This window comes from Cyanistes caeruleus, chromosome 7, assembly GCF_971803275.1.
Source record: "Cyanistes caeruleus chromosome 7, bCyaCae1.hap1.1, whole genome shotgun sequence".
NCBI lineage: Eukaryota > Metazoa > Chordata > Aves > Passeriformes > Paridae > Cyanistes > Cyanistes caeruleus.
In genome coordinates, this window is record NC_141707.1 from 10,420,235 (window position 1) to 10,433,818 (window position 13,584).

The 13,584-nt window shown below is 38.0% G+C and overlaps 1 protein-coding gene across 28 annotated transcripts in view; it reads left to right on the forward strand.

Annotated features, from left to right (window-relative positions):
- Window positions 1-13,584, forward strand: part of GULP1 (GULP PTB domain containing engulfment adaptor 1) — a 167,916-nt gene that overhangs the window by 23,618 nt on the left and 130,714 nt on the right. For 5 of the 28 annotated variants that reach the window (XM_086898408.1, XM_086898414.1, XM_086898393.1 and 2 more), the window contains one exon: window positions 383-462. The exons of the other annotated variants lie outside the window; for them this stretch is intronic. The gene's annotated coding sequence lies outside the window, so the exon portion shown is untranslated. The remainder of the gene's footprint in view (window positions 1-382; window positions 463-13,584) is intronic. 28 annotated transcript variants of the gene reach the window in all.

Here is a 13,584-nt window from a genome sequence, read left to right on the forward strand (position 1 = left end):
TCTTTTCTGGGTCGCATTTTAAGTGTATGAACGCGTTAGTGATTATAGATCTCATTAAAGGCATATGTTTACATGAATGGCCTGAATAAAGAGTGTGATTTAGGGATTAAAAGCCTGGTGTTATGGCACGGTGTTAAAGGATGCAGTGGAGAACTTTGGTTTATACTTTCAGCAGAGCTACAGTGGCTGAATATCAACAGTGGGGAAAGGAATTGATATTCAAAGAAATATCAACAAACAGGAACTGTAAATAAGCAGAAACAAGTACAACTCTTGTTGCCTGAGAAGTTAGGATGACGTGATTGGGTGTGTCTTGTGAGTGATGAGTACAGAAATTAAAATTATTGCAACAGTGAACTGTGAAGCATTTTAAATCTCATAGGAAATCTCCTGCTACTGGAGGACCAGCAAGGAAGAAGATGTAACAGCAGTGGAAAACAAGAGGAGATATGCAAACTACTGGTTTGTTCTGCCTCCTTAGTCTTTGGAAGCAACTTTGTACCATTTTTGAGGGTTTTTCTAGAGTTCAGTCTACTGTTCTGTGAAACACTCACCCGATTTCAGGTGCCATTCAGTGGCATTTCAGAATTTCCTTTCAAAGCTCATTATAATTTGCTAGTCTATTGCCTGTAGACAAGGTTACACTTTGTGGTTCAATATTAGTCTTTAAACATTGTTTGCAATGTACGATGTTTGTAAACATTGCTGGATGCTCTGAAAGTCATAATCAGGAGACTAGATGGAGCACTGGAGAGGTCAAACACAAAAAAACTGGAATTTGTATTACAGTTACAGAATTAATTTTTCTCTTGAGATAGTCCCTCAAGAGTGTATTGCTTAAACATGTCATAAGAACATAATTAGAACTACCAGCTGAATTATTAAAGGTTAGCTTCAGTTTGAACTGGGGAACTGACACAGATTGAAAGAGAACAGAGGGAAACTACATTTTCACTAAATTTTGGTCATACCTAGTGTGGCTTGTGTCAGGATTCTAATTCTGTCATTTTTTTCAAGCGAACAAGTAAAACACCGAGAGCTGAAAAGTCTACCAGGTTCTGTTTGAAGGAACTGCAGGTCCCTTAGAATTTTCAGTTATCAATGGTGGAATGCATGGCAGAAGATGAGTCTGTGTTCCAAGTACAGTTACAAATACATCAGCACTTGAGATGAGGCAAAAAAATCACTAGTTCATGACTTAATAGAGTTGTTGCATAAGAATATGCTAATTGGGCACAAATAAACATTTTCCCCATCGCCTTTTTTGCCTTACTGTAATCTGATTTTTGAAGGGATAAGCTCCTTTAGAGACTCAGGTTGTAATCCAGAAAAGAGCAAACAATACCGCCCCTGTTAGAACACACAGTGCCTCTGCATAGCTAATAACAATGTTCTCTTTGCTTCTCTTACCTTCAGAATGTAACTACGCATGCAGATATATCTGTCAATATCTAGGGAAGTAATTTCCCTCCTAGTATCTCCTGAATCCCTGAGATCAGAATGTTGGCTTTGTTCATGCAGATAGATTTTCTACCTCACTGCCAGTGCTCCACTGAACATTCCCTGTGACTTTACATGCTTCATCAAGCTGTTCTGTGCATTTGCTGTAGTGGGATGGCCAGCTATTACCACAGAATGGGTAGTCTTGATCTGGGTTTTACAGTCATGGCCTGTGTTGGTTAGGGCTGGGAGGAAGGAGGAGGTAAGTTTACTCAATTATCTTCATTTTGTGGTCTGTCCTCTGGGCAGAGACCTGAATGTAGTAGTGGCATCACTGCCCACCCTTTCAGTCTGATTTGTAGCTGTGGACCTTGTTTGTGCAACTCTGTTTGCCCAGGGGCACCTGAACGACTCTGGGAATGGTTGGTTGTAGCTCTTAAGTCTTAAAAATGATTTTTCTTAAGCATTTTAATGCATTTAAAATGTGTTTTTAAACCTAGGCTGCAGCTCCACTGCACATAATAATCAGACAGTCCTCCCTTAAGGCCCCCTCTTGCTGTATGGTTTCAAAGAACGTTTGTTACACTAAACTGAACATCAAGAGTCCAAAGTGATGTTACCACGGATTTTATCCAGGATTCCAGTAGAGAATTTATCCAGCTGAAAACACATCATGAATTCCCAGGAAAGGAATTCCACTTTCATTCCTCCTCTCCTCTGCCAGTTTAAGCAGATGTTCTTATCACCACGCTAAGAGGGCGCTCCGAATTGAAATATGATTGTTTCATCAGGCTGAAGTGACTTACATTTCTGATGTGTAATTACATATCAGGCAAAGACAGAGAGAATGTGGAATTTTGTAGCTGAAGGAAACAAACATATTTGTAGAACAGACAGTACCTGGGTTTCTGACAGCCATCTAAGTACTTTTCACTGAGGCAAGAAGCAGAACTCAGGCTGTAATACCTACAGTTTCACACAGATAATTGATAATTTGGCAAAAAGTACTGGAAAGCCTCTTAGATTAAGGCACTGGATTTCTTTAATTTCTGCAATATTCTTTTCTGTTTTGAAGGGCAGCCATTAAGAAATTCTGTCATTTTAATTCCAGAGTCTGAAGATATTAATCTTATTAATATAATCACTTGGTTACTACTGCATTTATTTTATGTTGCACCCTAAGCTTGCATATTCTGGTTTTTTTCTGAGAACTGAGCCGTGTTTTCTCCATTTACGATATAACTTGGACTTGTAAAGATTCAGCAACATTTGTGCAGTCAGATGTTTTTCTGTGTATTCTGTCAGCAATACCTGATCAACACCCTTGCCTTGCAATGGTGTGTACAAATATAACTTGGTAAACAATTCTCTTAATAATGCACTGATAGGAGACTGCAGCTGGCTCTGTTGATAGAACTAAGGTGAGGGTTTTATTTTTTTGGTCACCAGAAATTAGAACAATAATCTATGGAAATTGTTTAGGTATTCTGGTTATTCCTATGCTGTAGAGATATCCTGAGCAATGCAAGGAAATAACATTTTATGTTAAAAAGTAAGGTACTTGTAAGGCAAATCTTTTGGCATTCAAAAGTGTTGTGATGGCTGTTTCTAGCTTGCTTTATTGCTTTGTGGAGAGGGGTATGTGGGTACTCCAGTACTTGGGAATAGATATGGATACAGAAGCCTAATCTCTTCAATCTTCTCATAATTCCCAAAATAACATAAAAGCAGTAAAACTGCATGCAAATTCCTCCTCATTCTTCTCAGATAGAATGGAATAGTTTTTTGAGGATTGTTGAGTTCTCTGGAACATTTAAAGATCTTTAATGTTTTTTTGTTTTGTTTTTTTTTCCAATTCTTCCTCTGCTCTCTCCATCCCTCCCAGTTTTAATGGGGAAAATTCTTGACCCAAAGGCAAAATACAGCAGTACCACAGTGTGAAGAGCAGAATCCTGACTAGTACCTGTTGTGAAATTTAATACTCTATTCTGTTTCCATTTTTGTTCTTTCACATGCAGATGTCAGATCTTCAGGTCCTCCTAGGCAGAATGGGACGTTAAGCACTTAAACATTGTGCTTAAACTTCCCAAGTGATCTTCTCTAAATCCCTGCAGCCCTTAAAGGCTTCTTCAGAGATCTCAGCAGTCTAGGGAAAATCATAATTGTTTTCCACTAGGCAAAAGGCTGGGATGAGGTTGCTCCTGCTGTGGGGAAAGATGTCTGGAAGGGAGGTGGTTGCCCATTCTCCCCTTGGTCTTGCAACTTTCCTTGTGGTAGGGGAGAGCTGGTTTCTTCCCAGCTGCAGACTGGGCTGGCACAGCTTTGGAAGGTCTCTTCTGTGCTAGTGCTGGCAATTGATATCTGCTGCCCAACATAATTATTGGTTTTCCTGTGCACAAAGGTACTCCTGATATTAATGAATATATTTTATCTTTTGTCAGATTGAGAGCCTTTTTTCAGGGTGTGTATCTGTGTACATCTTTTAAAGAAGGTATCTCTTGAAACAGCAGCATTTTGTTCTTAATCTGTTGTGAAATCTTCTGGAACATATTACTGAAGTGAGGTAATGAGCCTAGATAAAGAACTGTGTTCCCAGTAAAATAGATTATTTTTCCTGCTGTCCCATCTCAAAATGCTGTTTGGAACAGCAATCATCTTTGCATGCCAGTTACATTAGGAGTTGTTTAAGAAAGTTTTTTGTGTCCTCAAACCTATTTTTTAACGTTTGTCCAGGCCATCCTTCCAAGTGCCTTGCTGTGCAGATATGTGCAGTCTCTAATGCTTTCTTCCTGCACGCTGTGCTGGCAGCTGAGTGCATTCAAAGATCATGAGTCAGGTTCCCTAAAAAAACCCATCAAAATAATGAGATTTAAAATACTGTAGGCTCCTTGTGAGCATTCAGTATTGTTTTCCTTCTTTAAAGCTTTTTCTTTATACAGGTATGTAGATCTTTATTTTGTATTGAAAACATTTTTTTTCACACAAACTCTAAATTTTAGGACTTGGGTCTTCAAGAAAAAGTTTCTTGTGATGCTTGCTCTACAGCTGAAAATGGTAGCTGATAGCTTTTCTCTTTTGTCTGCTTCCTAATTGATAAAGTGCAGAACCATCATTTCCAAAGCAGTGGATGCTTGGGTTTAAAGCTAAGCAGTGATTTCATGTTACAGGATATTGTATGCCCACATCATGCCTGTTTTAGAATAACTGTAGTTAAGATTAATGTGTGAAGAGTTCTTAAAACAAAGCAAAAAGTGAGAGCTGAAGTGTATATGGTAAATGATGCTCAATCTTTACTTGGGATGGAAAATAGCAGCAGGGGACTGACGATGTAGCCAGCAGCAAGTTTGAGACATTAACCCCCACCATGGTGCCCCTTAATCTGTTTCACATGTGTAAGCTCTAAAGCAGAGCCTACTGTGGATTTGTAAACACAAAGGTCTTTAATGTCTTAGATAAGGACAGTCTTTTTCTTAATTCAAGCAGCCTAAAAATTACATTACTAATTTTGTAAGTTACATGTTGCATTAATATTCAATTTATCATGTTGTGCAAATGGGCTTAGGATGGAAGAAATACTTTTCCAACAAATTTTGCAGCTGGAGTTGGTACTAATTCCCTAATCTTTCTGTGCCATATAGTAATTGCACTTAATTGTTTGCTTTTGCTGTGTTTTATGGTGTGAAATGCAGTATGTCAACACATCTGAACAGGTACGTCAGTGTGTATAATGTTAATATTCTTGAAAGAGAGAAACTGGATGAAGCAGCTCATGTGTAGCTACCAATGCAGTGCTTCATACATTTTCTTGTAATCAGAGTTGGTAGCTGTTTTTTCCTGGTGATGGGTTGGTTTTGTCTTTGCACATGTTTTTGTGCAAGTGGGTGGTAAGGTAAGAGAGGGCTGGGCCAATGCCCCTGGCTGGGAAAGGGACATGTAAAGTAACATTTTCTTACACAGCCGCTTAAAATTGTTAATATGCTAGTGGTTAAAATTCTTGTTAAATTGCTTTTGGTCCTTCTACTTCAGTGGGGCTCTCCACTGCTAAATCTGCTTTTTATTCTTTTAAAAGCACATTAGGTTTCTTTGGAGACCAAAGGAACTTACCTAGAAACAATCCAGCCTATAAAAATGATTCTCCATCTTCCCTCCCATCCCATTCTGTGAGGGGAGCTCTGTTTAGTCCCTAAGGGTTTGAAATTGTACCTAAGAAACCAGCCAGTCTTGGAGAGGGCACTTGGGAACTTCAGTTCCCAGCCTTAGTTCTCTCAGGGCCTATTGCTTTTGTACTGAGACAGCAGAATCTGCAAGCTGTGCTTTAACCTGGCCATCCTGACTAGGTATGAGATATTTATTGTTTTTCTTTCAAAGTTAAGTACAACTCCCAGTGGTCTTGGTTCCAATCCCCGTGTTTTATGGCCGAGGATATTGAATGTAGCTATTAAGCTGTTAGACTGGTTTTGTATTAGTAATTTTCTCTGATATGAAGAGTAATTCCTGAATCCAAATCATTAGCTGGCATTTCAGCCATGCTGCGCTGAATGATGTGGTAATATTGCATGGGTAATATCCCCAGTTGTCAGGACAGCTACATGGCTCTTTTTTTACTGGTTTTGACTGGGATGGCATGAGACAGCTGGTGGCTACGGCCACTGTGAATTTGCCAGTGTGGAAAGCTCAGAGAGAGCAGAGCCTATGTGGGTGTTGTAGTGATCTGTCAGGAAACTGAAGTGCAGTTGACAGCACTGTTGATTAGTTCTCTTAGAAACAAGCAGGTGTTTGCTTGGCTTTGGTACTGATTGGCAATGCAAAAATGATTTAACTGCACAAGTGACAGTGCTGCTGCAAGGAAGGAGGATTTGTGTCAAGGTAGGCAAGGATAGCGTGCTGTACTTTTGAGGAACTGCTTTAATGCCTGGTGTTCTGTATGGTGTTTATTTCTCCAGTCTTGCACAAAAGTGGAAATGCTGGTCATTATCCACAGCAGTAGATGTAAAATTGTCACTCTGCTTAGATTTTCGCTTCTGTTGTTGGTTTTTCTGAGAAGGAGAGGGTGTGAGTACTCAGCCATAATATAATGTCATGGCAGCCTGCTTCATGTAGCTATCTAATTAAAATAGATAATTAAGAAATAAGATTATTCTACATGGGCATTTAGTATTAGATGGCAAGCCTAGCATGTACATGCTAATACACATATTTAACTTGTTTCCTGTATAACTGATAGCTTTCAGTCTTTGTTTTCAAAATTCACAGTTTGCACCGTGAATTCTAAGCCCAGCCTCAGACTCAGAAAAGACTGACATGCTTTAGTGAACAGTTTGCAGTCTTACTTAGCCTTCTTTTTTCCCCAAGGTTGAATCTAATAGGATAAAGGACATCTTAAGAGCAAATGTTACTTTGTTGAACTAGAATGCATTTACAAAATATCTTTCTTTATCTGAATTTCTTTCTTATGTTAGTCTGGTTTGTCTTTTAAACTCTCAGATTTCATAAATAAAACAATGACTTAGTCTTTACTTTGAAAACTCCAAAGACAGAAGGAAATGTAGTCCCTATAAATACAGATGCAACATCAATTGCTTGTATTGCAGTTTGTTTTTTATTCAAAGACAGATAAGGAAATGAAGTAGAGCTAATACAAATGAGAGGTGGTATTGTGTGGGTAAAGTGAATAATTTTCAAGTGCTTTTAGGTGAGGCTCTTGATGAAGTGCATCATGTGTAGCCTGGTGTCAGCCAGGGTGATCATTTAAAATGGAGTAGAAAGGTGCCTCTTCTGGAGGCTTTCTGACAACAGAGGCATTTTGGGGAGACTCTGTGTGATTCATATACTTAGTGTGTCCAGATATCTTTGCTGACCACTGATATGTTTCAGGATTTCCTCATCTGTGATACTTTTGGCTTGAATCTTAAATTCATTTCAAACTCCCCTCCTGGAAGAATCTGGGGTACTTCAAACAGAAGTGCCATATAAGAATGAGCAATCATCATCTAAACTCTTGACATCCAGAATTCAGAGCCAAGTCATGTTTTGATGACTTAAGGATATTGTACTTTATTATGTAGCATTTTTCTTACCATTCCTGGAGGATATCCTGAGTTTTTATAATTTAATGGCTTATGAAGAATTCCTAAATAAGACTTTCTCCCCCTTCCCATTTTGGAGTTGTGTTTCCTCTAAAGCATTGTTAGACTTGATTAGGATCTAGGAAATTTTTGAGTAATGAGTCAGAAAAATAAACAAAATCTGAGCAAGCAAAAGGTGGGGAATGGAAAAGACTTCTGGTTTAGATGAATTTAAATCCTTTCAGCTCTAAACTAGAGGTATAGATTCCCTCTCCTGCATGCACACCTTTTCCTTCCTTTTTCTTTGTCCCTTTCCTCATCTTGCCCTTGTACTCTCAAAAAACCCCAGGAGAACAGTTGTGTTATGCCTTACTGAGATGACTTTATGGGTTATGGCATATCTGTGGGATATATGTGCTTCTCTAAAAGGCCCTGAAGGGAAAGCTTTCAACTGTAACAAATCTGTCCTGTAAAGGATGGCAAACAGTAAATATGCTTATAGTTGTAAACACTAATGATTCCACAGCAGTCCCTTATGTACCTCTTACTCATAAAATTATCTTTGTTGTGACTGTGTGCTTTTCAGTTCGGGATTTCAGTTTTTTTGACATTGTAACTGAGCTGTGATTAGAAGGTATGAAGAAATGGACCATAAAATAGATGTTTAGTGAAAGATAAGTAAAAGCATACTTGATAGGATTAGTGGAATATATTTGAGATGTGTTATGTTGTTGGCATACCCGTGACTACTTAACCACTGAAATAATCTGTAGCTATTTAATCCAAATCAATTCTATTTGCAAGGTGGTCTGGAAGTTACTGAATAAGTTACTTGGTTGCTTAGACAAATGGTAGGAGGGAAAAAATAGTCAAACTGCAGAAGAAATATGTCTTGACAGTAAAGAACATAATAAAATGCTAAAGATCTCAGTTCTGAAAGAAATAAGTGATTGGCTGGAAATAATTGCTTGAATATTTTGAATTCATTATGGTGAATTTACCAGATGCTTTTGAAGAATATTTATGTATGTTATTTGCTCTGGTGTTTCTTGTGCTTGCTGCAAGGCATGTGTACTTCTGGGTAATTTGATCCTGTTTGTTTATGGTCTAAATACTTCTTTTCCTCCCAGACAGCATTATTCAATTTTGTATTATTACAGCTGCTTTTTGGAAAACATGACACAAATATAAGTCCCAGGCAGTGTTTGTCTAAGGTAGAATCAAGTGTATTTCTTCTTAGCTGACAAACTTGGTGTAATCTTGACATATCTTGACAGATTTCTGAAATCCGCGTTTCACAATATAGCTGGGAACATTTTACAGGGTAAGATCTTCAAAGAGATGTTGCAGCTCAAATACATTTGTAGCATGTCTGGAGAAAGCAACTTATTAACTCTACTCTGAGCTTCTGACGCTGTGGAAGGGTGAAGGGTGGGAAGAGTGTTTTCTGCTCCCTCCTATCTTGTCACTTATCTGGAAATACATCAATTATTTGAGTCTGCCCTGACATGTGGGTATTAGGAAAACTGGTGTACATGACGAAGTACTGGCTAGTGTGAGAGTTGAAATGTGAAAAATTGCATTGTGAATGATAGTGATTATATGGTTATTAGTTCTGTTTTGTATGGAGGTAGGGATCCTGCTCATGTCTGTTTGACTTCTCAGGGTGTTTAGATGTTCACCCTGTAGTTCTGGAAGTCATTTTAGTGAAATGATGCTCCTGAGATGGTGGTTGAAGCATTTCTCTGTATGTCACCACCCTTTTCCTGTCTAGTGCACCTTTCATGGGGTACTGGCTCAGGTATTTTTAGTAAGACATTGGGAACTGGATCAAGTATGACCAAGAACTCTGGGAAGTGGGAGGAACAAGTTAATTTAGGCATGTTCAGTCTGACTGTGTGTGGAGCACACAGTTGCTTTTCCAAGTAGATATAAAACCCAGGCATTGGTTCATCATACTCTGGTTTCCTCAGCGCTTGCAGAGTAGTTCATTGCTGATCCAACCAGAACAGATTTATCCACGTGGACACAGTCTCTATCTGGCCTTCACTCATGTACTTTTATGCTCTTCAAGGAACCCCACTTTAATAAATGAGGATCAGCAGCGCTGTAGTGCAGAAAGCTTGTTCTTTCTAAATCCATGTACATCCAGTTTATTTAGCTTTGTCATGAATTCAGGTTTCTATGTGTGTGTATTAGGAAGGTTTGTTTTGGTTTTTTGAGATCTAGCAAAAAAACCCAAAACAAACAAACCAGAAAAGCTTTTTTGCTGGTTCTCACCTCTCTTTAAAAATGAGGAATGTATTGACTTTTGAACACACCAGAGCTCAGCTTATCTGTTAATTAATAACAGAAAAGAAGCAGAAGTTGCAGCAAACAATGTGGCAGCTCTGTTTGTCCAGTGGCTGTTGTCCCATGCTCACCACCATTTAAAATATGCTATTGCTGAAGATAGAATTTTGCCTTTGAATCTCCACTTTTGTAAGGTTTATCGTAGTGTGGAACAACATCCAGAACTTAATTGCCTTTTGGAAGGTCTTTTTACAGTTAATGATGCTGCTGGTGCTGGAAGAGAGGAGGATTCAGGTGTTAAAGGGACTGATCTTCAAAAAGAAGGCAGACCATTTCAGCTGGTGTTTTTTTGAGCTAGTCTCTAGTGGAATTGGGCTGCAGCACAATAGTCCCATTTTTCCTTTTGCCTCTCCCCCTGGCAATGATTTTGGAACTTGTTGGAGTCCTCCAATAAAATTTTCATGCATTTCACAAAATCTCATGAATTGTTTGAAAAGAGAAATTGATGTCACTGTCCCTGTAGAATACATGCAGCTGACTGGAGGATGATGTGGTTGAGAGTGAATTCTTGCTCAATCACCTAAATCTGCTGAGTTTCAGTGACAGTTGCCTGAAATAAAACCTCTGATTTTTTTTTTTTCTTGATCATGAAGATTAATCCATTAAGCCCTTTTACAATGGATGCAACCTTTCCAGCACTTTGTTTTAGAGTGGCCTTATAGGTGCACAACATGGTGAATTTTATTGTGAATTCTTTATCATACATAGGCAGTTCAGTCATCTCTTTTATTTATCTTCTATTTCTATCACATTTTATCACATTCTGTTTTCTTGAAACTTTCGTTTTAGCCCTCTTCAGTCTGCTTTTTCAGGAGATACTCCTTTACTCAGTAGTGCTTCAGCAAAATTGGCATGTCACTTCCAATATATGTACAGTATACATAAATTTCCTTGTTTTGCCCATGTCTCTTCAGTGTTCCAGGTCTTTTGGGAACAGGCTATCAATCAAATAGCTCATCTGTTTTTCTATGGAATTCTCAGTTTGCTGTAGGTGGTCTCTATGCATTCCATATGCTCCCAAGATCTGCAGCCAATTTTTCTTCTTACAAATATTCCTTCAGAAGTCTGGACAGCTTTAAAACTGCATAGTTTGGTTGTGTTCAGATGTCATTTCGATATTCTTGGTTCAGCAATGTTCTAAATGACCTCTTCCTCTATCTGCACAAGATTCAGACTTTCCAGGGGTTTTCTTGTATTTATTTTTGGGGTTTTTTATGGCTTGGCATGCTTTGGTGCTCTCAAGTGAAACCAAAAACTAAAGGAGAAAATCTTGTGTGCTGGCTCTGCCTGTTCTCCCTTTGCAAGCAGCTATGTAGTGAGGTCCATCTAGAGGCTTTGAAGGTTACTCTTATTACATGACAGAATTTTAGGATCTTGTTGTTCACTGGGTTGCTTCATCAGCCATGCTTATTTGATTGGAACCTTTTCTATGCAGTAATTCTGCTGCTTTTTGTTTGATGTTTGTGAATTTTGTCTATGCTTGCAGGGATTTTTTTTTTCTTATGATTCATTTTAATTGGATAAAAATTTAAAACATTACATTTTGCTTTCTTGTGTTTTTCAGTTACCTGTTTCATCTGGAGATTTTTTTAATATATAATCTTCATTATTCCTTTTATACCCCTATTTCTCCACCACATTTTTGAAACTGAATGTGTGTGTGTCCATCTGCATCTCCCAGTTCATTCACAGAAGTTAGTGGTAACTTAATTGATGAAAGCAAGGATTGGAAGTCTGAAAGAGTATCTCCACATTCGTTCTTTGTGCCTGATCCCCATTGGAAATTACTCAGAAGAAAACAAGGGATAGGTCTGACTCAAACCCTGAGGATGCAGTTTCCATCTCTGTGGTGTTTCACAAATACTCTTTTCCTCTGACCATGTTGTGATTCTCCACATACTCAGATTTCCATTTATGATGTAAATGATAGGTGATAAAGATGTACCAAGACATCCTGGCTTTAAATATGATCTGGTATTCTCCTCTGGATGAAGATTCCTGTTCAAAATTGTTTTCCTTTCATCTGCTGCATTGCAGTGATGTCATGGATGGGACATTTTTAGCCTCTTGTGATTTTTTTTTGGTACTTAATATGTTTTACAAAGGAGGCTTTTCCTATTATTGTTCTCTTCTGTGATGAGAAACACAAATGTCCTGAAGAAAACACTATGTATCATTTTAGCTGAAATACATTCCTGATCTAAAGACCAAGTATGACTCTTGGATGTGAAGTGATGATATCTCAAGTTTCAGCAAGTCTTTTTGGAGATTTATGGTAACTATTAGGGCCAATATGCTTAAAATATGTTTTTCTCCATTTTTCAAGTAGAAAGAGGAAACAGCCATCCAACAAAAAAACCCCAAAGCAATCTGTCACTACTGTCATAGCAATAATCATAGTTGTGAGGGAGGTTTTTAGTTGGTTGTTTAATGTCCTGGACTTTGAAATAATAGTGTCATCAATGTTCTCCTTCTTTTCCACCCCTAAAATGCACACTGAATGTGGTGGTATCTGTGAAAGGAGAATATATGGGCTTGTACAGAGCGCTGGAATGAAAATGCAAAGAATATGGTGGAAGATTTCCTTGTGGTGAAACAAGGATTTAAAGACAGCTCCTGGCTCAAATTGCACAAGTGAACAAATTAGATGTTTTCATGATGCAAACTGGAACATTTGTGGCAGAGAAGTAAAGGTTTTTGCTTTAAGCTTCGCCCATCTACATCTGTTTAGTCCCTTGGTTATATTGTTGACACAGCTTGAATTTATATTTATTGCTTGAAAACAGAAAATATTCTTAAGTCTCTCTGCCTATTATATCCTATGTGAGCACACAATTTAGTGTTTGGGCTCTAGCTAACTTTTATTGGTGTGCCTAGCTGAATTGTGTATTACAGTCAAAAATTTATGTAAAATGTCTATTCTTACATTTCAGTATTTCTACTTGATATTGTCTGAATACTTGATCCCGGTTACTTAAAATTTATTTGTTAGTTATAATAAATAGTCTGTTTTACTTGTTATATTTTTAAGCTTCAGTAAAAAACATTCAGTCCCCAAAAAGCAGCCTTGTTTTTTATAGATACAGAATTTGCAGTCTTATTCTATATTATCCAGGTGCAGCAGAAATATAATTCCATGCAACCTAGCAAGTATGTCACTACGTCCAGTCACAATCACAGACTGACAGGTCATGAGGTGCTTGTGATTCATTTAAGGAGCTGCCTTCATTAAGATAAATCTGAGCAGTTGGTAGTTTTGTAAATGTGGATAGCTGTGCATGGGGTGTGTCTAATGAAGATTTTGGTTTGTGAAGTAGCAAAGCCAATGTAATTTTGGTTTTTTTATTGTTTCTTGAATTAGTTGTTGGCAAATATATAGTTACACTCTGCAAAAGTCTTCTGATTAAATTAGTATCTGTAAGTCCCTGCAAAATTTTTCAATAGAGCATGCAGGGCTTCTTTTTATGTGCTTATGTCTGGTTCTGTTTGAACTCTGACAGTGCAGCAGTATCATATGGTTACCAACATACTCCTTCAACAGGAGTAAAGAAGTGGGGAAAAATAAAAATGGCATACAGTAACAATTTTTGTGAATCTGTGAAGAGTCTTCTAAATGAAGAAAAAAATGTCCAGTCCCATACTTGAGCTTATGAACTTGCACACCAGAGTGCAGACAGAACTGAACACATCAGCTTCTGGTTTAAGCAAAGAAGGAACAGCTCCATTC